Source organism: Haemaphysalis longicornis, unplaced genomic scaffold (assembly GCF_048455015.1).
Source record: "Haemaphysalis longicornis isolate Haplotype H1 unplaced genomic scaffold, Haemaphysalis longicornis Haplotype H1 scaffold_7, whole genome shotgun sequence".
NCBI lineage: Eukaryota > Metazoa > Arthropoda > Arachnida > Ixodida > Ixodidae > Haemaphysalis > Haemaphysalis longicornis.
In genome coordinates, this window is record NW_027526422.1 from 108,983,660 (window position 1) to 109,008,517 (window position 24,858).

At 46.7% G+C, this 24,858-nt stretch overlaps 1 long non-coding RNA gene across 1 annotated transcript in view; it reads right to left on the bottom strand.

The window, feature by feature from the left end:
* Positions 1-11,006: 11,006 nt before the first annotated feature.
* The window catches only part of LOC144144823 (uncharacterized), a 55,989-nt gene continuing 42,137 nt past the window's right edge, over positions 11,007-24,858 (bottom strand). The window contains exon 5 of the long non-coding RNA XR_013317343.1: positions 11,007-11,211. This is a non-coding gene — a long non-coding RNA (uncharacterized LOC144144823). The remainder of the gene's footprint in view (positions 11,212-24,858) is intronic.

Here is a 24,858-nt window from a genome sequence, read left to right on the forward strand (position 1 = left end):
TCCTCCACCCTCTACGTTACCCTAAGCAGACACTGCGGCCTTCCTGCCGTGTTTCACCACATGATATGCAAATGTCAAAATACCGCTGACATTTACTCTACCTACAAACCCCTGCTGAGAACAGTGGGACAGAGGACTCGCGAGATGTTGCCCCATTAGACGGCCGCAGCTGATTAAAGGGGAGAATAGGGAGGGTCTTTCTAGTGGCGCCCTGGTCGGACAGCTGCAACCAGAGGCCTTTTCTCATTGAAGTAGTGTCGTACTCACTCACTCACTCACTCACTCACTCACTCACTCACTCACTCACTCACTCACTCACTCACTCACTCACTCACTCACTCACTCACTCACTCACTCACTCACTCATGTTCATCAGTTTATTCTTCTTAAGTTTAAGTCCTTGTCTCTTTATGTCCTTGTAATGTTATTCATATGATGAAACATTTCATTGGAGAAATACCCATGAGATTATGACATCACCGAAGTGGACCTCTGTTCTGCCAGCTCCTTCGCGCGCATGGCAATTGTGGTTGCCGAAAAGGTATCAGTTTTTACCGACCTTATTGGTCCAGATTTCTACTCAAAATCAGAGCTGCTCTGGCACTGCCGATTCCGTGTCGGCTAAGGCACATTACACTGCTCTCATCTACCACCCAGAAAGGCTCCGAGGATGTGACGCAGTTGATGCTAGGTCTATAATTTCTGCTTCTGGTAGAGACCGATGAGTGGACCGACAAGAAAGGGACGTGCGCTTAGAGCAGCCGGCTGGTCGCCCTCTACAGTGCACCACGAGGCAAGTTTAGGAGCCCTTTACTTCCTCGAATGCGTACCTGGAGAATTCGGCCGCTGTTGATGGCTGCCAGTGGAAACGTAACCAGTTCCAGTACACAGCGTACCGCTACCTAATTATGAGTTTCAAGTCCGGTGGCAGAGCGAAGAGTAAACGTATCGTGTTAAGTACTGGTTACCATGCGGACCCAACCCCAGAACGCCGCCTGTTCTTTCTTGTAGACCTTGAATGGCGGTGCAGCCCTGCCGCTCGGTCCCCACACCTGTACTCCATTTCCTTGTGCGTAAACCTGCACACTTATATTTCATTACATGTCTATAGGGGGCATGTATATGGGAGTATATAGAACGCATGATGGCGTTGCCAGTCTCGAATGAGTTGGAGTGCATTTACCCTTGTGACCATCATATGATATGCCGCAAAAACGAGGGGATATTGTTTACGAAGACTTCTTCACCCTTCCTCCACGAGTTGGCGGCTTTTCTCCCGCCCCTCGGCAATATGCGTTCCATCTGTTTACTCTTCTGCAGGGTCCTCCGCATTTTTTTCGGGGCAGCAAAGAGCAGCTGTTCATGAGAGCATCCCAGTACCTTGTACAGCCGATTTCTGACTGAAATATTTTATGGTATAACGGCCCTTGTCTTGTACTTTCTCGAGGAATGTTTACGTTACAACGCGTTTCGGTCTTCCGCATCATTTTTAAAAGTGTATGTCGGATTTGGCGAAGAAGCTGATTTAAGAACCTGGTGGTGGTAGGAAGCTGGGCCTGTGCTTTAGAACAGACCTACACTTTATGGTTGCAACCACTAGTCTTCGCTTGGGCCTTAGATTCTTTCAGTTGCTTTGCGGGTTTCGTGATTGCGATATTAGAGGATGTCTTCACGAACTCAGCCCTGAACAGTCCCGAGAACGGCAGAAGACCCTAATAATATTCAAACTAAATTATATATGGATGTTCGAGGTAGAACATCCGCCTCAGTGCCTTTGTGTTGTCGCAGCGGATAGACAGCCTGATCTGTTTGACCCGCCCCAACCGTCTTTCCTGGGTGACCCATGGAAAGGTGGTGGCCCTTGGGATAGCTTAGGATGTATGTGTGACCTGCCAAATTTGATTGCCGTTGCGGCGTTCTTCAGTGTGGTAGTGAAGGGGTCCTCGTTTTGAAACTGTCGTACAACGGGTGCAATTTTGTTGGAAGATCCTCCTGACAGCCGATGGTACGAGACGCGCAGCCCTCATGGCTTCCCGTGGACGAAGGAGACAAAAAGGACACGCCCGCGTGGCATTTCGTTCCAAACTACACAGTAAAGAACGAACAAAGGTTCCAATCGAAACAACGATTGTCGCATTTAATTTTCTCCCCGGAATAAACTAGAACACAGGGTGAAATTTTTAATCCTAAGCGAAATAGCAGAAACACGTCTTTTTCACCATTAGCGAAGTGTCAGGGCTGTTACGATGAAGCTAAACAAGCGATAACGGTTAGAGATAGTTTCAGGCCTATTCGCCAACAACCAGCTATGATGATGAAGCCATAGATAACTCCTACTAAGACGTCGAATCAGCAATGACGAAGTAGAAAACGTAGTTCACGAATGCGGTGGGAGAGTCCTAGAGAAATAGAGAAAGCAGGTAAATAGAGAAAGCGAGAAAGGTCAGCGGGAAACTTCCGAAAAGACAGTCGCAACGGTCGTGGAATGCTCTTGTCGGACTTGCATAGAGAAATGATTTGATGTTAATAAAACTTTTTTCTATAAAAGAAGGAACAGAAAATGGGTATAAAAAGTCACAATTACAACCAAAAGCAAAATTGACTTTATTTTAAGTAACAAGCTCAGGATCACACAAGATGTAGAGGTGCTAAGTAAGATTTGGAGCACCGATTATAGGATGGCTAGATGCAAAGTAAGGCTGAATCTTAGAAGGTAATGAACGAAACTCCTTAAGACTAAGCAATCCCGCATAAAATCAGTCAGAGCGTGATCGCTGGAGTTTATAACAACTCTTCAAAACAAATTCTTACATTTTAACGAGCAGAACGAAGTCAGTGTAGACAGACTAAATAACAACCTAACATCGGCCCTCAGTGAATCAGCAGCAGCTGTGGGAAAAGCGACATGAAGAGTACAAACTTAAAAGAACTAAGGAAACGAAGGAATTAATTGCGAAACGCAAAAAGATAAATGTGCCAGTATGGCGGATCAGATTGAATTAGCCGTGCTGTCAAAACTAACAAATAGCCGTTCTGTCAAAATAAAACAAAAGTCATTTGTGCATATACCATGGCAGGAATCGGCGAAACGCTTCAAATAGGGAAAAGCTTGAAAGCGACTAACAGAAGGCAAGCCGTCGCCAAAGACAGGATGTACGCACTCAGAGATGAGAAGGGGAACAATACGTACAACATGGACGAGATAATTGAGAAAGCAGAACGATTCTACATCAGGCTGTATGCCAGCGACGTTTGAACAGGGAAACTACTGAGAATATAAGTTTAACTTGCGATGTCCCCCTAGCAACTAAAGAGGAAGATGGAAAGGCTCTCAAAGGCATGAAAATAGGTAAAGCCGCATGTGATGGTTTGCATAACCGTAGATCTTTGCTAGGAGCGACGAGGTATTGTACTCGAAAAGCTTGCAATAGCATTTTACGAATGCTCCATGACTGAAAATGTGCCACTACCCTGGAAGAATGCCAACATAAAAAGAAGGATTCCCATGACCTCAAGAATTACAGACCAATCAGCCTACTCTCAGTTGTTGAGAAGCTGTTTACCAAAGTTATAGTTACGCATAGGTGGCCTCCTGGATTCACATCAACCTTAGAGCAAGCTTACATTAGAAAAGGGCACTCAAACATGGACCACATCCATGTCGTCAACCACATAATCGAAAAACGCTCAGAGTACACTAAACTCATTTACATGCATTCATTGATTACGACAAAGCGTTTGATTCCGCACTCATCGTAGCCATTTTGGACGCACTAAAAAAAACAGGGAATAGAGGAAACCTGCATATGATTCTAGAACACATATACGACGGATGCACGAGCCAGATAACCCCCCCCCCCAAAAAAAAAAAGCAGAGATGAATTTCTGATCCGAAAGGGAGTAGGACAGGGAGTTACCATATCTCCAAAACTATTCAAAGCATGTCTGGAGTCGGTATTTATAAAGCTTCACTGGGACCTCATAGGAGTAAGATTAAACAGAGTATTTGAGCCTTTTGAGGTTTGCGGACGACATAGCAGCGCTGAGTGAGCCTACAGAACACATGTAAACAATGCTTGAGGAACTACAACCAGAAAAAAGGGCCTGCTATAAATAAATATGAATAAATTTAAAGAAACAAATAGACCTAACAATAACGACCTCTTCAGCTTAGGAAGCGACATGTTAAAAGAAGTAACCGAATATAACTATCTTGAACAGACGATCAGTGCTGAACCCAATCGCGAGAGAGAAATCCGACGTAGAATATGTATGGGCAGGCAGCACTAGGAGAGCACTCCCAAATAATAAAAACTAAGCTACTTCTGTCAAGCGAAAAAAAATATACAAGTTGGGCGTGTTCCCTGTGATGACGTACGGCGCTGAAACTTGGCGACTTACTAAGCAACTAGAAAGCAATCTTAGGCCAGTTCAATGGGCCATGGAACGAGTGATGTTAGGAATAACACTCAGTGACAATAAACGAGCTACCTGGATCAGAAAACGAACTAAAGTTGACAATACCATAGTTCAAACAAATAAAAAGAAATGGACTTTTGCTGGCCAAGTAGGGAGATGAACGTACGACCGGTGGACAATTACGGTAACAGAAAGTATACCAAGAGTTGGGTATGAAAGAAGGGGGAGGCCAATAAGACGATGGACGGAAAAAATACGGAACTTCGGGGTAAATCATGGACTCGAGTAGAGCAGGACAGGAGCTGTTGGAGGCCAATGGAAGAGTCCTTCATCCTGCAGTAGAACTGAGCAAGCTGATGTTGGCGATAATGACCAATAAACTAGAAGAATCCAGAAACGTGTAATAAGGGGTCAGCAAATATTCGTGCATCATCGTGTACCGGCAAATACAATGCCCCAGTTCTTGTTGCGCGTGTTGTTGCTGAGCGCTGGGTCGTGGGTTAGTTTCCTTGCTGCGGCGGCCGCTTTTCTGATGGAGCCTAAAAGCAAAAATGCCCTTGTGTACGATATTTCGGCGCACGTTAAAGATCCCCAGGTGGTCAAGATTAATCCGGAGCCCTCCACTACGGCGCGTCTCATCGCCTGAAGTGCGTCGGCGCGTTAAACCCTACAATCAATCAATCAATCAAGATTGTTCCGTGTGTATTTATGGCATAAAGCCCTGTCTTTATTGAAGTTCAAATTGGATTTACAGCATTGCCCAGTGAACAAGGATAGCCTAGGTTGGTGATTACAACATGGCTTCACTCTTTCCCTACAAAACATAACTGCTGCGCGCAGCACATGACAGAAGCAGCAAACTGGCGCTCACTTAAAATGCACGCAAACAGAACCAGGCGCACCCTGGGAGGAAAAGCTTCGGCTATGCGACGTATACCTGTTTGCGATCTTTTTTCGATGAAGCTGTTTGACTGCTTTACAGTGGAGCTGTTATACGCTAGTTTCTAGTTGATCTATGATACCGTAAGCCAAGCACCCGTGTAGCATGGATAAAGATATACATAGCTGCTTTGCACCCTTCCACGCACCACCTGCGCGTCGTCGGTGAGCGTTTCGCAGGGGTGGCGCAGTCCCGCCACTTACCACCGGAATGTCGTCCCTAGATTGCGCCGTCCCTGAAAACGAAATAACAAACTAAACATAACCCCCCCCCTCCCCCCACCCCGCAGTGCTATGATAGCGCAATCCAATTGACGCTGTTGCGTAACGCGAGGGGCCCAGTTTCGATTGCTACCACGGGAAGTGTGTTTGTTTGAGGCGCGCACTCCCCACTCCTGCTCGTCGGCTTCTTGCCTCGTCGCCACTTCCCCTCACACTCATTCGCCGAGCATTTGCCTCCTATCCACTTCGATGCGCCAAGTTTTGAGAGACTCCAGACACGGACGGAACTCCAGTTTAAGCCCTTGTGGTTAAAAACCCATTTGAGTGCAGAAACAGACCCTCATCTAAAAACGCGAATGGCCACCAAGATGCTTGAAAAGGAATACATCCCAAGAAAGTATTTGCGAGGCGGAAGAGAACCTCTCGCATGCGCTAAAAGGCTTCAGAGATGGTAAGGTAATTGTTCGCACACAGCGTAGCCAGGTGCAATCACACTGCTTGTATTTATTGATTGATTGTAGGGTTTAACGCGCCGACGCAACGCAGGCGATGAGGAGCGCCGTAGTGGAGGGCTCCGGATGAATTTCCACCACCTGGGAATATTTAACGTGCGCCGAAATCTCGTACACACGGGCGTTTTTGCTTTTCGCCTCCATCAGAAAAGCGGCCGCCGCGGCCGGGAATCGAACCCGCGACCTCGTGCTCACCAGCGCAACGCCTTAGCCACTGAGCCACCGCGGCGGGTCTGCTTGTATTTATTGATGCCGGCATACATTTAAATGCATTTGTGAAAATACTGTTTTAACAAACGAAGATTGCTAGTGTACAGACATGCGCGTTCCGGGAGGGAAGTCGCATCTATTTTCTTAAGGAAAACTGCCTTTTTATACGTATTAGCAAAGCCAATCGTACCTTAATGGTGCTTGTGTAGCTTGTACGAAAAGCTCTCTACCGCCTGCAGCGCCATTCGAATAATTCCCACAAAAGAAATCTGGTAGTATCAGTGGGAACTACAGCTACAATTCTAATCTTTAAAAAGCTGTATCAATACCTCGACTGAATAGAATTTCTCACTCATTCAATTGGCGGTGAACGCCACCACCGGCAGTGCGAAGCGCGTCTTCGTGACGTTGGCTTAGGGATTCGCGCATTTGTCGTCTGCTTCACTCGCGCTCGCTCTCCCTGCGGCTTCTTTTGGCCTTAATTTTTATATAATTTTCATAATAAGATACCCAACCTCGCCTATTGTACCTGAGGCCATCACTCAAAGTATCGTTTTTGATACCGCTTCGTATGAAGCAATGCTGGCGTCACTCCATTTTTTGCACAGCCGGTCCTGTGCGGAACACGAAGAGTCGGATCTAAGCATCAACTCCTGTATCCAGCAATACTTCGAACAAAGAGAACAGTCAGCTGCTAATAACCGACAGCAGCGAAAATGTAAGACCGAAACAAATTCCCAAGCCTTCGGGGCTGTCGGCTGTGGCAGAAGGCATTGCGATTCGCGGTAATCATATTCAAGGTAACAGAGTTTTTGCAACCTTGCCGAACGTTCGAAAGTATTGAATCACATCACTGTACGTTTTCATAGCAGAAAGTAGGCCAACATGGCCTATGGGCCGCAAAAAAATGCAGGTTGAGTTCCATATAACCTACTGTGTGTATTGGCGCGTGCTGTTTCTATACCTGGCTTATAACCAGTACGGAGCCTTTGTGAACAAAACGAGTCGCCTGTACGGTAAAAATACAGTAACATTATGTTTGTTCAGACCTAGAAACGCCTTGCCGCACAATTCAGAAAGCAATATCTTCTCAATATTCGGACATGCGTTACAGTAAATCTGAGCACAAACGGAACAGTAGGAGGAGGAGAAAACTTCACTTAACAGTGAAATCGAGCTGATTAGTGGGCAGGGTCCGCAGTCCAGGACACGACAGTAAGAGTAACTTTCTTCAATCTATACAAACACATCCCGAGTTGGGCAGAATTTCTCCTTGACGGCCGAAAGGCATGGAAGCAATACAGAGCTGCTTGTACATATTCATCGGTTTCGATTCATGTTGTACTGGAAACGGGCACGTGTACTATTTAATGCGTTCGTTAGCGAGTTTATCAATACTTCAACACAGTATTCATGTCATAACTGTGCGGGTTGAGAGCCAGTTTGTTATGACATTGATGGTTAGGATAGAAATTCGGGGCACAAAAGAAGCCTTCGCGTTTTCTGGACAAATTTGTCGGTGCCGTTTCGCACTGGCGCAGCAGAAGGCTCTTCATGACAGTTGCATGTCAATAAAGAAAGCACGCTGCGCATATGCACCTTCTCGCACGCAGCCACAATGAAAGGCATTTTTGAAGAAGGTACTACTGTATGCCTTAGAGCCCGAAGAAAATATCCACATGAACGCTGTGAGCCTCGCAAACACCCCCAAACTTCCTAATTGGTCTCTTATGCGGGTGCGGAAAACTAATGCGTTGTGGGCAGAAAAAACAGCCAAGTCGACAACAACAAAAGAAATAGAAGGCAGTCGTTTTATTTCCAGCTGTGTGATGCACGTGTAAGGGCCCACAGCTTGGTGTGCTATCATTAGACTGCTGAATCGTCATAAGAGCACGTCAAAAATACTTGAGGGAAGCCGACGCATATGCATACCTATCGAGGAGTTCAGAGCACTGGTCCTCCTGAATGAGCTAAAAAGGACGGAAAAGAGAGAGAACAACTTTATTGAGCCAAACAAAATTGCGGCGACTACATGCTGGATTTGGTGGTTCCCTCTTCACGGGACCTATGTGTTTTCGCGGCTGGCGGGCCCCTGGAGATGAGGAAGAGCTTGTCTTCTAAGGTGGGGCTGGTTAGCAAAGTCTCCCATCGCTCGGTAAGGGGTATGGGAAGGGTATTAGAGGATTGGGTATGGGGTGAAGGATGGTCTCGGTGAAATCACACTCTTCGATGACGTGCCGGAGCGTTCCCAATTGTCCACAAAAGCTGCACTCTTTCTCGTATCTCTGGCGGCACATTCTGCCTTGGAGATAGGGGTGCGGAAAGGATCCTGCTTGTATTTGCCAATCGATCGTTTGCTATACTCTCATGCGTGATTTAAGTGGTTCAGGGTACCGCCGCCTGCCTTCCCTGTAGTGGTTCGTGATGTGTTATGGCCTGCTGCTCGTGCTCGTCTGCCCGGTGTTCAAGATCTCGGGCGAGCTGGTGCGCGAGTTCATTGTCCTCCAGACCTGAGTAAGCCGGTGTTCATATCAGTTAGACTTTCTGCTTGCGTAAGCGGCGTTTTCGTCTCTGTGGTATTCTCAGTGACGCCAGAGACTCCTGATCTTTTCTATAGTTACCATACGCTTTCTGCGAGTCCGTGGTTATTTTGGTCACGTAAGGCAGCGGGAGCGCCAAGGCTATGGGCGCCTCTTCCGCTTCTTCCGGGAACGCCGTTTTGACAGTGGCGCACGCCACCAGCGTGTCTTGCGTCGGGACCGATATCGCGGCTCGCGTCGAAAACTTGGGTAGAGAGGTGTCTGTGTAGAGGGTGACCCCCGTTGCGTCTTCTCGCTCTTCCGCTTGTCTTAGCGTTTCGATGAGGGCCTTGACCCTGGACGCTTTGCGCCCGTCGTTGCGACCCGGTCTCATGCTGTCGGCCAGTGGTTTGCGTCCCATTTTCTGCGCCCAAAGCTTGTGTAAATGTCCCGTTTCCTTGTGGTCGGTCTCTTGCCAGCCCAGCTTGGCCAGTACTATTAGGCCCTGAGCACGAGGGTGAGGACGAGTAGCCCACAATCATCTTACCGATGCTCCGAAGAAAGTTGTTCTCACTCCCCTCGAGTGTTGCTAACGTGTACGGGATACAGCTTGAAATTATTCAGAGGTGTCAGAAGCTACAAAATGCATTACTTATTAAAAATAGGCTTTTTAATGCACTAAAGCACCAGAGTGGGCGATTTTTATTGCAGGCACGGTTGCCTCTCACAAGCGCAGTGCAGCAGTCGACAGCGGCGCGAGCCCCTAAGCCGACGTCAGAGCCAGGGGCGCCACTCAAACATCTCACTAGCAATAGCTACAAGGCACTCCTCCTCAAAGGAGTAAATGTTGCTTGGTGTCTCCGCTGCAGCTGTATTCCGATGCTCTTGTGAAATGTTCGGTTCGTTTGGACAACAGCACACCAAAATTGGCGCCAAGGTAAGATATGCGAAAGCCCTACTGGGCTATAACCCAAAATATTATCTTCGTACGCGCCGAACCCATTGATGAGAGTGTTGCCTTATTTGGAACTATTATCCTATTTAGAAAATCCCTTCTCGATTGTTTTGCAACCGCGCCTGAGAGGCGTTGTTTATTTATGGCCTCTTTCACTCACAAAGAGTCATGTGGCGTCAATGGTAGCCATCTGTCCTATTTTTATACAGGGGAAAGAATATTTACCCAAATTGCCCTTAGGCTTAGATAGCAGAGTGGATTTCAGTCCCCGCCGGACTGGTGACCTCTAGATATAAGCGTAAACGGAAAGCTTTGTGGTGCAAAATATTGGTATGCTTTTACTCCATTAGGGTTCAGATCAAGTATACGGTGGCATGCGCACAACGCACTTTTACAATGAATTCATTTGGTAAGAACTAATTTTGCTGAGCAGCACGACCAAGCACCCCCGTACCGATGAAACACAGGGGCTGAACTATATTTTTCCTGCGGAAAAATACATTATATTATATTCCTCGCTTCGTTTAAGGAGCATGAATACACCCCTGCAAGGTTGGGCTCCTAGTTGTGAGCTGTTTCTAAAAACATTTCAGGGTGGTGCCATTTATTGACAAGTTAGGAGAAGCCGTGAGGAAGTGTTTGGACTTTTTGCTGGTGGTTGTTGTTGCAAGCTGCGTCGGTTACAATTTTAGTTTTCAATGGTGAGCGGGGGCGTCGCATTTTCAGCAAGGTACCTGAAACAAATGCGCAGTTCCTGTAAACCATGTGAACATTTTGTACCGCGAAACATGTATTAGAAGAATGGTTGGAAAACCCCGCTGTGTGTGTTGGTGGTAATCTATAGAAACAAGGGCATCCGAAACGGTTACACATAATCACGTTTGAACTGTTCCGCCGCCTCTCAAAACCACGCGTGTAATTACGAAATGTTGCTCCGCACGAAACAGACGCGTAACTGGTTGAAAAATACTTGCAAGCAGTATGAACGGTTATCAATACTAGTGCATTCCCCGTAGAAATTTGTTATCACACGAATACTGAAGAGTTGATTTATTACAGAATTTGTTTTTCAAGACGAAGTCCTCTGCAGAGCTTGAGTTCCCTGTAAACTTCGAACAGCATGCATACAGTGTATCTTCTTTCGCAGCTATTTTAAATGCGCCCGGGGTACAGAGTAAGGCTGATTGATAATGGCTATAGCATAGTAAAATAACATGGCGTTTCACAGGCCAGAAGAATCAATTTTATGTCTTTTTTTCAAGTCAGTTACAAAACTCTTCATAGTAAACTTGGCATTGCAGAGGTCTACAGTTATTGCTCATGTAGGATTTGCAACAGCCGCTCATTCCTTCAGGCCTGGGTAAGGAAAGGTTATCTGTTGATCCCCACCTTTCCCACAAGTCACAGTCAGGTTTCTCTTTGCCAGCCGCTTGTTCTGAATAAAATAAGAAACATGTATTCAGATAAATAAAAAAAACTCCAAATGGTACTTCGTATACATTTGCTGGGACAATTTGTAGACAGGACGTGTTTTGAATAGGGCTATGCCTGCAATTTCCACGAGCCGACATTTTCAGCAAGTGAAACAAAACACAGTACACACGATGTCGCCAAAGCAATTGGTGGGTATACCACAGCTTCGGTGAAAGAAGCACGCAACTTGAATTTTATAGCGCTCAAGGTAATTGTCGTGCATGTCTTTTGTTGCTTATGTAAAACAAAATGCGGGTAATTTTTTCCGACGGCAACATCAGTTGAGGTGCTTTTTGGCATTTCGACCGCACCGCACCGCTGCATAAAACCGAACGAAACTCTCCTGTCATAAAGATGGTCGCCTCATTTCGGACCCTATATTTTCAGGCCAAAACAGCATTCCTCTTCAAACCAACTGCGTATGTGCTATAGCAAAGTAAATAATCGTAGTAAGAACCTCAAACGTCATGGAAACGTTCATTGCAAACATGCGGGCGGAAAAACAAAGCTTGAAAAGTAATTTAGCCTTGCACTGTTTTGAACCACGTGATAAGCAAGTGGATATCCGCATATTAATGGTTGAAGCAATATTCTTATATCTTATAAAACCGCAAATTCAAGTACTCTCTGACGTTGGGGCGGGTACAGAGCCTCATAAACTTGGGATTTTCCCATTCATCTGATGCCGTCTCTATAATGTAGGTTTGCTGCTCGAAAAGTGGATTTGCCAACACAGAATATAGGCTTGCTCCTCCGTATTAACGTCCTATTTCCTGTCCCCCAACCTCTTTTCTCTAAAGCGTAGTGGCTTGGAGGCTGAAGCTTTTGGTGGGCTGAAACTCCAGTTATATACGTCGGCTGCACACAGGCGACCTATGTTGCCTTCACTCAGTAAAATGATGTCTTTCCCCCCTAATTTTATTAATATGTCAACGTACCTCAGAGAAAATATTCCTTGCAGAAGTAGATATTTTAAGTTAGTGATGAAGCAAACCACCATTTGTGTTGAGCTTCAATGATGAACTGACGTTTTAGTTGAGATCGCAACAGTGCATACTCTATAGAGTCATTTATCATGTCTGCCACACTGCGATCTACTTCGGAAACAAAAATAACCTCAAGTTTTAGTTTACCTCGGAATAGTGGATAAACTGATCAGTAATCTGTGTGGCGGGAGGTATTTAACGTGAACGCGTAGTTATCTGATAATGTCAAAAATAATAAAGTGTGTCGTCACAACAAGCGTATGTGGCTTCAAACACGTTTTAGGGAATTATCAGCTTCTATGAATTATAGGCAGTCATAGGCAGTCCTTGGCAGTAAAGATTTCTTGTGCTCTTCATCAGCTTGTGCAGATAACAAAAAATACAAATGTACTCTTGAACACCATTATGGTTTTTTGCCATCCTGGAGACATCCCTTTCTTCTCCCATTTCATAACCCCCTTATTTCAATAAACGTTTGCAGCAGGAGACGTAATTTATTTTTATTTTGCAAATTACGCACCCAGCACGTATGTCCGCTTACTGGCACCTAGTTTTATCACACAAGACACGACTCCTCTCGCAAAAGATTGTGGGCTGCTCGCAGCTGCGGCTTTAATACCAGTGTATATTGCAACATACGTGCTTTCAGACGCACACATGCTGCCAACGTGGCTGCCGCTTGAATTTTATTTCTTTCTAACGTCGGCGCATGTGGAAACACTGTACAAAAATTTTAAAAATTGTGATACCGCCAGAACATTGAGAATGCATACCCAGCTTTCCCGCTCAAAATTCTAACCTCGCAGGAACCTAGGAAAATTATTTCAGGAAAGTGATATTTGGCCCAAAGCAAGACTTCAACGGGAAGATAGAAACACTAGAAAAATATTTCAGGTTTCTCAATAGTTTATGTGTAATTCGCGATCAAATGTTACTCCCCATGCATTTCTATGGGATAGTTTCCATGGCTCAGGACCCTAGCCGCAAAACGTGCAAGACTTGAAACTGTGCGCAAAGCAAGTTTTCACCCCCACTATTAGCAGCGCGAAAGAACTTTACATTACGCTAAATAACTACAGATTAATCGCTGTTGAACGGACTGCCATGAGCGGGAAAGCTGCACATGGAAAGCTGCGAGTGCCCCTGGTGCCTTCACGGAACCCAGAAGGCGGTCTGCCTAATGTCATGTGTTCACATATGTGGCGGAAAATATATGTGACTTTCTACTGCGTGCAGCTTCCACCAGTCCTTACCAGGATGGCGCCACTCGTGTTTAGGCATTGTGACTTTTAAAGAAAAATGTATTACAGTAAGCATACACTGAGGAAAAATGTCGCAGTTGCCATGGGAGTGCTCTGACCCAAGTCCGACTGATCGTATCTGGTAGCCTAACAGACCAATATGTAGTTTGGCCGTTAAATTGCTTGAAACTGCTCCTGCAGCGCTTTCTGAAGTACCCAGGGAACGGCCTCTCCGAAGGAGCTTTTGTACGGGCTTTCCATCCCCAGCGCTGAAGCGGTAGCTACAGAATTTATCAGGGGATATAGTAACCGGTACCATTTGTCAATGCTTAGTGGCAGGAGTTCCTATATGTTTGAAACCCCATTCACGGTCTTACCAACGCCGTCTGCCTGATTGCAAATGGTACCACACAAAGCATCTGGCCATGCCTTGGATAAGGGCATGGACGACGCCTATGTATAGGACCAGTGCGCATACTCTGCTCCTGAACGTCTGAAGGTATTCAATAAAGCTTGTTGCTTGTTCGTTTTTCCCGACGTGTCCCAGTTTTGAAAAGGTATTCGAGCTTTTTTTATCGCGGTTCACTAACGTTCGTCAAAGGCCAACCTTGCAAACATTTTCTGATGCGATAGTCTCTACGTGGTTAATGAAAAATTTGTAATGTGTCCTTAAAGGAAATCGCAAGCTGTTACCACATGAAGCCATTGAAAAGCTCTGTTAGGCCGCTCCAACGCACTACTAGATGCTATCTTTGCTGTGTTCGAAGTGCACAGTCATGAAAATTGGTAACACTGCGCTGCGTGATGAGCCAGGTGATAAATAGATAACCTACACTTCGGGTTTCGGCGATGGAGACATCGTAGTAGCTATGTCGTACCTGCGGTATTTCTTGCACGCGGGCTCTAGTCTGTATATTTGGTTATGGCCTTGCAAACGTCGGCCTTTGTGAACGCCCGGTTCAGAAATGAAAGCTTGTCAGCATGGTATTTATATTATGCTGGGCTTACGAGGTGGGGTACAGATAGTACGACTGGACACAGCATATGCAGTATCTTCCTTCAGTATATTCTAGCGGAATTCGATTGTACTTTAAACTCGCTGTAATAGCTGCAGGCATAGAGATGCAGCCAAGAGTCCTTCAGGCTAAGCACTCGATCAAGCATTTCGCACATGAGCCAGCTGCCTCAGTCATTGAAATACTGGCTAAGGGTGCTGGATAGGGTGTATTTTTCAACAGGAACCGCCGAAATACGAAACAGCTGTCGTTAGGGTGCCCTTTAAAGGGCTACCTAAATGCTTGTAGAATTGGGCAAAATTCTGTTTTGAACAATTATTACATTGGTCAGTTGAAGGATTTCAACTTTTTTTCGACATTTTTAAATTGGGAGCACCGGTATTCGTCGTTAAAGTTGACCCTACGTTCCGCCCACTCCTCGCTTCCGCATCGCCCTGAGAGCGACAGACCGAGAGTCAGTGACCGGAAGTAGCGTCATATTCGAAAGACGGCTATGGATGTGCGCATCCGTTTCGCTGTGCCCCAGTTTCCTTATCGAAGTTGCGAATTAAGCAGGCGTGTAATCTGCACTTGATTGATCTTTATTGTCTAGAGTTTCCTTTTCCTTATTGTCTCGAGATTCCCTAAAGCTACTCCTAGATATATTCCCTACCCGAGAACCCGTAAATATATTTCCTACCAGAGAGCGACGGAGCCAGTGACGGCGCACTCACATGGTTCCCTGCATGCGTGCCTCGCCAGTGAATACAAGCAATTGGGTAAGTGCCTCTCGGTTGCAGCGAGCTGGGCTCAAGGCATTCGAGAAATCGTTGGCAGTTGTGTCTGGTACATTGATATGGTCGACATTGGCGGGTGTCTGTTGAAAACCAGGAGAAAAGCCGCAATGTGTGTCAGCAGAGTTAGTAGGCGGGAGCGACCAGGTACCGTAATCATGAAACATATCGCGAGGTGGCGAGGCCTGGCGGTTCGGACAGTAGCGAGTGATGTCGCCAACCCTGGCGCAACTGCAGCGAATTGGTTTGTCATTCGGTGTTGCCCATTTAGCAGGCTTGCGGAGCGTATTGCCAAAGTGGGACCTGTGCATGGGAGGTTAAAACCCTTCGCGGAAAGCAGGATGCCCGATGCTGCAGACTGGGTGGACACCCATGCTATGTACAACGACCGGCATCACTGAGAAGATGGGTAATTACCCGCGATCGTCCACCTGAGGCACCGTTGTTGTGGAGGCTATGGCATCTAGCTCTCCTAACATCATGTTGTTAATACTCTCACCCGAAGAAAAAAGTCAAAGGTATTGCATAGCGCAATGTTTACCCACCAATGACGAGGACGACGGGGTGGGCGGCAAGCCGCATGACTGGGGCTGCCATGACCATTTACACGCAGATCTCATCCTGTTGTAAATGCTTTGCTTCACCTTCCCGCATGGTTAGTCTTATCTATGCCGTGCCGCCCCTTAACAGGTCTGGTGGAGACTGCGTCGCCATCCCCACCTTGTACCCTGCCCCGCACCGTGTCACGTTCTCAGCAAGCATGGATCGTATTTCGGCCGCGTTTGACAGCCCCAGCCCCACCCACGATCCTCACTTAATCACGTCCACCGGCCCGCGTCCCCAACCAGTGACTAGCTCATGAAAGCCAGCCGTGACGAGACGAGAAGAGACGAACACAAGAAGCCATGTCCCTAGCCTTGTCGTCCGGCGTGGATACTATACCCCAAGCGTTGTAATGCTGCCTTGACATCGGTGTTACGGGACCAGGCATCATCAAAGACATCAGCATCAGTGGCGGTAGGAGCTCATCAATGCCTTGCGGGCATCACATCGCTGAACCGTATCGAACCAATTTTTATGCAGCGGCTTTGATTAGGACGCGCGCTTTCAGCTGGTGGATTATGTCACAAAAAAGGTGTCAAAAATATTGCCCAAGGCCATCTTAACCCACCGTTGATGACGACAGAGTCGTCCCGCACGCAGCCTGGCTGGAACAACCATAAACGCTTGTACATAGATCTCATCGTCTCGTAAATACATCACTTCACATAAAGCATGGTTTATCTCATCTATGCCCTTCCACCACATAACAATACTGGAAGATGGTACTACAGCATCTTGTCTGTATAATACAGAAGCGGTAGAAAAGAAATTATCGCACGTAGGTGCCGCCACCGTCTGAGAGAGCCAGGCGAATTGGTGATTTATATGGCTTCACATGTTTTGGTTGTCGGCACTTGTTGACGATTCAGCAGTGGTTTGCGCCTTCCTCGCAAATGAGATGAAATGCGTCGTCTGCGATGCCCTTGAGGATTCGGCCCCATCGTCGGCATCCGACATTTTCGAAGCGACATACCATAAAAGCGCCAAGATGTCCTGTATTTTTTTCATGTAACACTTGCTAAAGGATGGGAAGCCTGATTCTTGTTCATCAGATCTTGCGGGCGAACCAGTAGTTAGTTAAATTCCGCCTGTTCGCAAACGTCGCAACTGGTGGGGTCCCGTTTGTCGGTGCCAAACATAAAGCCATAATTCCACATAAGCATCTTCCGTACAGAAGAAAAAAATGGTTTATGAGACTGGGACCCAATGACGGGCGGAGAAATGGATCGGAGTTCATTGGCACGCGTCCCTTGTTGATGAACGTGACGCCCAGTTCAAAGCTCCGTGGCGTGATCGAGCCGCACAGATGAGATGTACATGAGACAGGTTGTAACCTCTCGAAATATGACATGTGGGAATGCTCACAAGACGTTGTAACCAGCGCAGATCACGGATACAGCGACAACATTGTGGCACAGGGCCCCTCTAGCCGAGCTCGGAGCGACGTATTTCTTTTATTACTTGATGCAATCCCCTTAGCGTCTGGAGGACAGGGACATGTTCCCACCTAAGGGGCCTAAATCACCAAATGACTAAGTAGCTCCTGTTTCGAGCTGCGTAAGGTTGTAGAAACTAAATATATCTGATAATATCACAGGTATTGAAGGAGAGTAAAACAAACTGTGAACATGCAATACATTGCCTGGGTATAAATTGCTTTTTTCTCATTAAACTACTGTGAACCTGTATCAGAAAATTCATCACCTCTAGCCTGTAAGGCAGTAAAATCTTGCAGAAAAACATACGCTCGCCACATTTACAATACGTCATAGAGATCTCTCACTACCCTATAGTGCATTGAAAATTTCATTCAGCACTGTGGAGGCTACATTGGGGACAACAGTCCGCCCACCGAGGGCTCCTCACTCACCGTGAGGGAAACTGAAAATAGGCCATGGGAACCGCGGTTGCACCTGCCCAGAGGGGCGACGTAGATGACCCTTCAAGGCGCCTTCACGTTTAGTTAGGCGCGCTGAGTATGGGGATTTTGGGTGTATGGGTGCTGAGCATGGGGATTAGACGTGCGCAGCATGCGCTGTGCGGTTGTCCCGAAGCACTCACACGAGCATTAGAAATTTTCTTCGTTTTGTTAACTGTAGGGTGGTTACCGCGAGGCAAGTGCTCACGTGGGGGTGCTCAGCAATGTTTTGGTATTTTCGACTGTAGACGCGAAAAATTACGATTTGCTAAACATCTTTGGTGTAAAATATCCTAAAGGATGGCACATTTTGCCGAATTGAGACTCGGAAAAGGTCACTGTTTCACGACGCCCACTACGACCCTGCAGTTCTTTCGTCGCTCAGTGGCATCAGTATCTAAGGATTGGACTCACGCACCCTGCTAAAAAAATAAAACTGCCCGTTTAAAGAAAACTAATAAAATTCTGGATTTGAACTTCGGTAACAGGCGCTGAAACAAAAATCTTACACGCTAGCCAGCATGTTCTGGCACTTTCGTCCCACAGGAGCTTTCTTTCTGCGAAGCAATATGTCCGTCCTCGCCATCGGGCAGTTTGGTTATGGGTTGGTGCGTTGTACAGAGAATGAGACTCCTAGGATTGGGCAACGTAATGGACACTCACGTGAGTGTTCGCTACGATAACGGTCGAGCACTATGCGGTGTTAACTCGCCATAAGACGGACGCACGCCGTCGGCTCGGAAGAACAAAATCTGAAAGTGAAGAAGTGTTTGCTTGAACAGAACCGTGAATGGGGCGAAACCAATGAAAATCCGCTGCCACTGCCATTGCCACCTGAAGTTCCAGTTGGTCGAGTAGCTGCGAATTTCTCCGGATGAACAGCAACTGGCCCTCTTGGAACCCCGAAGTGGGCTAATATCACTTGTTCACCTTATAGAGCTTTCATAGCGAGATGTCAGACAGTGTCGTTCACTTCTAAGCACCTGCGTATGACCGGTTGCCGGTTTATGCGCACCCGAGTTGGGAGTGCAGGCGTGGGGGGTGGGGGGGGGGGTGGGGGGGGGGTGCACGTGCAGCAGCTAAAGTGTTCGTCTCCTTACTGATAACACGTTCATTGTGTTGGCGTGAGGTTTAGGTGTCGCCGTCAAACAGCCGAATGCGAGCGGTCCGGTGCCCCCAGTGATAAAGGGGATTGAATTGACATCTTACCCAAACTGTAAGATGCCTACGACTCTGGAGGGAAAGAAGCTGCTCTAAGTTTGTCCGCTAGGATAGAGCTCGGGTCTTTAGAAATTACATTCAGGTATTTGGCTAGGAAGTAAGCTCAGTCGTGAATTCCAAACAAACGTATTTTTTTCGCGCGGTCCGTGGAGAGCGTGCAGCTTCGCACGAAGTTCATCTGTTTTCACAGAGTGGAAAGACACTAATTTTTGATACGAAAGCGTTTTATGTCTGGATACCGGAAGATTTCACTTACGTCATATCCGTCGCGTAAATAATGTCTGTACAACAAGCACACCAGAAACTCAGAAAAAGTTTGATTGACGCGGATGGTGCTGCCATCTAGTAGAGATGAAGCGAGACAGTGCATCATGACGGAAACGAGCGGCTACAGTTGGCCCCTTGATCGGGCAGCGGAAGCTGCGTAGTTTCTCAGTGCCGTGAACCCACGCGCCGCAAAAAACCAACGAAGCCGACGGGCGAATCCCGCGAACGTGACTGATTTTGTGCGAGGAGAAACGCCAGAGGGAAGAGGAACACGTTCGCGCATTAACGTTTCAAGATACGAACTCTGCCTTCCGCGTTCCATAAGCTGGGCTCGTCGCAACTCAACCGTCGGTCGCACACGCCACCCAGCAGGACCCGCTAGCAGGACTGCACCCTCCAAGCACACGCGCATGTTATCCGCCGACCTTAAAATCATGTTGCTTTCACTGCAGAATTTGCTCCAGATTTCACTTTCTTGTTTTACCGATTCCCATGACAGAGGAAACAACCACAGTTTTTTTGTTTTTTGTTTTTACTCATACAAACGCAGGATCGTTCGATCAGTACAGCCAAGGTGTTCTATGCTGGCACCCGTGTGGGCTGAAGACTGCCTTTGGTGTACCTATTTCTAAGCTCCCAGCTTCGCCGAATTTTTCTTGCGCATTTTTCCTCGCGATTCCCGTGCTGACCTTTTACCGGAGCACTATAGAGGTGTCTCAGCCGCTTATAGGTGAGCAATATTGGTTACTAATGCCTTTACGCGCGTGTTTTAGGTTTTACTGCAAAACAGTGTGTCTAACCCCCCCTCCCCCAGTTTTCATTCTGGTGAAGCCGATTTTCCTCACCACCGCTGACCCCTTCTTCACAACTTTTATTCTACTTGCCACCACCGATGCCTCTTCCGCAAGTTGCGAAATAGGCTGACAACTGCGGTAGTGCCGTTATCAGTTGATTACGGAGAATCAACAAAAGAGCGCATGGGCGTATGAACGACCGAAAGGCGCCGCTGCTCAACGTGCAGCCGGCGCATTTGCCTCCTCAAATTTCACATCGCCGAGTAGCCCGAATCCCTTCGGGTACAAGTGCAGTTTGACTGGTTGGAACTCCAGAGTGAGCCCATGAATGTTCTTCAGCTGGAAATGCTTTCCGAGCGGCATTGTCACCGTTGTACATCACGCCTAACTGTGCGCCCATTACCGGTTCCCGGCTTATGTGTGCCCAGTTCGGGGTCGGAAGAGCAGCGGCTTGAACGCCCAGCTGGGATTCATGCCGCTACCGACAACAAGCGGGTTGTGCTGGTGGGAGATTTAAACGCGGAATTATCATGGCTCAAGGTTCACTGTCCGGTGTCGTCCGGAATGAAGCGGTTTGGGTCTGGTTCGTGTGTCACACAGACAGTAATATGCCTACAATGCTGGAGGAAAACGGAGAGCGGCATGTTTGTCCGCTCGCATAAGACTCGAGGCCTTACAGATTTTAATTCGCTATGGGCGGGACGCATGCTGTTCGCTTGTAGGAGGAAGAGCGAGAATTGACGAAGGATCTCCCCTACGGGCACGGGAACTACGCAACTCCGCAGCCGCTGCCGTTGCCGCCTCAGGTTCCAGCTCGGCTATAGTTGGTGACAGCTTAACTCTGCAGCGGCTTTTCAAGATCAAAGGGATTTTGTGTCCATCCGCAACCAATGGCGTCTCGCCGTTTCTGTGACGCCTGCGACGTACGTTTGAAAGGAGAACTACTTCCAATATGGCTGCGCTCGCTAGCCGACCGCTGCTGCGCCGTCGAGCGACAACGAGGTTGCCGAGAACCAAAAGCTCTGTATGCGATTTCTGTTACGAATGTGCTGTAGTGCATCAAGAAGCCGCTTATCGTCATCTGTCCCGTGTGTGTCTTGCCGCGTCGTGGTTTGTACGTACGTACGTGAGGAAATCGTGGTGGCTGTTTTTACGCGGAACGTCGTCACCGAACTCGATCTGAGAACGGCGAAGCGTCGAAGCTGCATCTGTTGCTGGTGTGATTGTAGAAATTGTGTCGGTGTAACGCAACCTGTGTTAAGAAATAATACGATTTGCTTTCGTCTACGGCAGTAGCGGTGACAAGTTGCAAGCGTTTTCGTTTGTTGCTGTGAGTGTAGGCTGCGCCCGATGTTGAGCGCAGGCCTACGTGGTGTCCGTCTGGCCCGACGCGGATTGTCCAAACGTGTGTGGCGTGTTTTTTGGCCGGATATGGCCGCTCGTACAGCTTTACTTAAGACGATTGCCAAATCTTACAGTGTAAGGTATCTTTCCTCACTGATTCGCGCATTGATTTAGCTTGCCGGGGTACGAACAGAGCAGCGGTGTGGCGTTTTTTTTTTCTTTTTTCCCGTGGCGTACAAGTATTAAGAATTATTGCAGAGACTCGCGGAGAAATTAACGTTCGTGCACAATAATCCGAGACTGGGTAGCTTTAAGAAAATCGGTATGAACCTGCCTTCCTGCGAGAGACGGGTGCCTATGGCGTTCTGTTTATACCAATGGGCATATTATCGCACATTCAAAAGTATGAACGAGTGCGAGTATTGTTGAGGTAATCAAATGTGGTGGCGTTTCGTTTCTTGACTGTCATTGGTTAGTCGTAATCATCAGTAGCATTTTTAAAACGTATAAGAGGTGTAAATAAACATCGAAACTATGATTGCTGGATATTGAACCACGCCGTTGAAGAAAGCCGGAAGTGTGTGGTCGCGCGACATGACCACATATTTTTTTTTATACATTGCCAAAAATACACATGTGCGCAGCTTTTTATTATGCCTGCTAAGCTTATGGTGCGTATGTTCTTATCGCTACACAAAGTGGCATCAGAGAAACTGCTTATGCATGGACTGAGGCTGCATATTTTGTGTGCAGTGTGGAATTTCTCAGAAGTGTCGTGAACTGTTAAAGTTGTTTTGGAATAGCTGAATGCGTTTCGTAGGAATGAACTTACAGTTTATCTTCCCTTTATGTTCATGCAAAGTTTGAGTGATGGGCTTTATGAGTTATAAAAATTTGTCGATTGCAGCTGTGTTTCATAGTGATGGCTGTAGTTTAATTATTGCATTCTGGTGCTTGTGCAGTTTGTTTCACCAAAGGGGTTACATAGTGTATTGGCAGACATTCAGATTTCCAGTGTCTCCGTCATGATAGACTGTTGTTATTATACAGGGTGGAGGACATGTTTGAGCGTCTTCCCATGCAGCATACTTTAATTTAGATTCAACACCGCTTCCCACTTTTAGATGTTTTTATTGTTCCAGCAACTGTGACAAGAGTTGGAGAGCCTTCAAACAGTGACTCCAGGTGGTTCAGGTTGAAGAGCTGCAGTAATAATTGCTAACGCTTGTGTATCAGGGAGAAATGGGGTATATCACCCCTTCAGAATGCTATGTTCATACTTTTCAAGCATGCACTGTTGCTCCTAGTTATACAGCTGCAAGAATAATAGCAAACAGCGATGCGGAATATCAAAATGGTTTAACTTCAGGCCTCCAGAGTGTCATGTCGCTGCTTTTTGAGCGCACTGTTGCTTCCGGCTGTTTCAGACGCAGTAAAAATTGAAAAAACTTGCTCAGCAGGTCGCAATGGTTTTACGTCACTTCTTCAATATGGTATGTAACTCCTTTGCAAGGTTGAACTGTTGTTTCTGACTAGAAAGCTATGGTAAGAAGTAAAAACTCTAATAAAATACGTTGGAATGTGTTTATGCCAGGCCTTCAAGCTGTGATATCGCTGCTTTTTATGCACACATTGTAGTTTCTAGCCATGAAGCTGCGGTGAGAGTTGAAGACAATTACATAGTACGTTAGAATAAATTCATGCCACACTTTCAGGCTATGAAGTCGCTGCTTCTCTCAGGCACACATTGTAGTTTCTGGCCATGAAGTTGTGGTGAGAGTTGAAGATGCTTATGTAATACGTTAGAAGGAATTCATGCCACACCTTCACGCTGTGAAGTCACTGCTTTTCACGTACACACTGTTGCTCTCGGATTTAAAGCTGCATTAAGCATTGAAAACACTGGTGCAGCAAATCAAAATGGATTCGTCAGGCTTTCAGGGTGCCACTTTGCTGCTGCTGGCTGGAAAGTGTGGTAAGAATAGAAAATGCTTGTGCAGCAGCCCATGACACCTTGACAAGAGGCAGTGAGAATTAAATATTTCTTCTCCCTGTTCCAGTTCGGTGCTCTGATTGGTTGCAGAAGTGGACAAAATTGAAATGCTTGCATGGAGATGTCGGCACATTTTTAAATAGGTCACTTAGATCTCATTTTCATACTCATATTATTGGGCCTGTTGAGTATAGTTGTCTAAATAGGTGCAGTAAGAATTGAATTCACTTGTATAGCCGTTCGTTCCAAGTTTCGTATGGGGCAGTCAGTGTTCAACGTCACTGTTTGGTGCACATAAGGGAAGATTATTGGCTTCGGGAAGATTATCAGAAACAAGAATGCTTCCACAAAAGCTTGACATGGCTGCAAAGGAACTATATGTTGAACCGAATATTTTCTTTATGTATGCTATTTCAAAAGCCTCATCAGCAATAAAAATATCTTCACGGTAGGCTGCTGCATCAGTGTAAAGCCAATGAAAGATTAATGTAGCACAACTTGGAAAGTATAACTTCGGAAGGATGCATTTGTAGGTCACTATTCATTTTTTCGATAAAAGCTCGCAACAGTAATTTTTTAGGCGGCTGCTAGTGTTTAAGGGTGTTTTTCTATCAATTTTCACCGCCAGTCAGGGTTCTCTGCCTTATCATTCCACTGTAAACTGCGGGGTGGTGATAATACACTAAAAAAACGGCAGCAGCTGTTTTATTACATCGGCGAGAAACACCTCGGAGATCGTCGCCTGGATTGAAAGCATGACACCGTATACTGTCAATCTAACCAACTGACGTAGAGCGTCTTGCCACTCGCGTGTCTCGTGAAGTAGAATTGATTAGACTTGTAACGTTTCACATCCCGCAGTTCTCTGCTCGCGCCATACGGTGTTATCGTCTCGTTTAAGCGGAATAAAATAACGCATGTTTCTTCGCACGTACAGCTGATTTTGCAAGGCACGACACCTTATGCGGCATCCCAAACTCCACCGTTGCGTGCGTCGCCGCGATAGGTGTTTGCAGGGCGTCACTGCGTTCGAAACGGTCGCATAGAACAATACGCGGCCCGTTGATATCGCGGCCGATCTCTGAAAGAAACCGATGAATTTTCGCCGCTGGTTTCCTTTTCACCCTGGGGACGAACCGCCCCTTTCTTCCACCCTGCGTTTACGACGATTGATTTGGCGATGATTTCTGTGGAAGTTATTGTACCGACTACATTTCTTGACAATGAGTGCACACGCAAAGTGAAGAAATAGTCGCACTGCGAGGAGCCCGACCAAATATAACGACGACCATTATGTTGATTATTTTTCTCCAAGCAGACGACGGCTAAGTGACGTGCAACGGTCGAAATTCGAACTATTCAGACCGAAAAATCGTGTGCGCGTTGTTTATATGTTTATTTCTGTTATCTAACAGTAAAACACTGCGAGGAGCCCGACCAAATATAACGACGA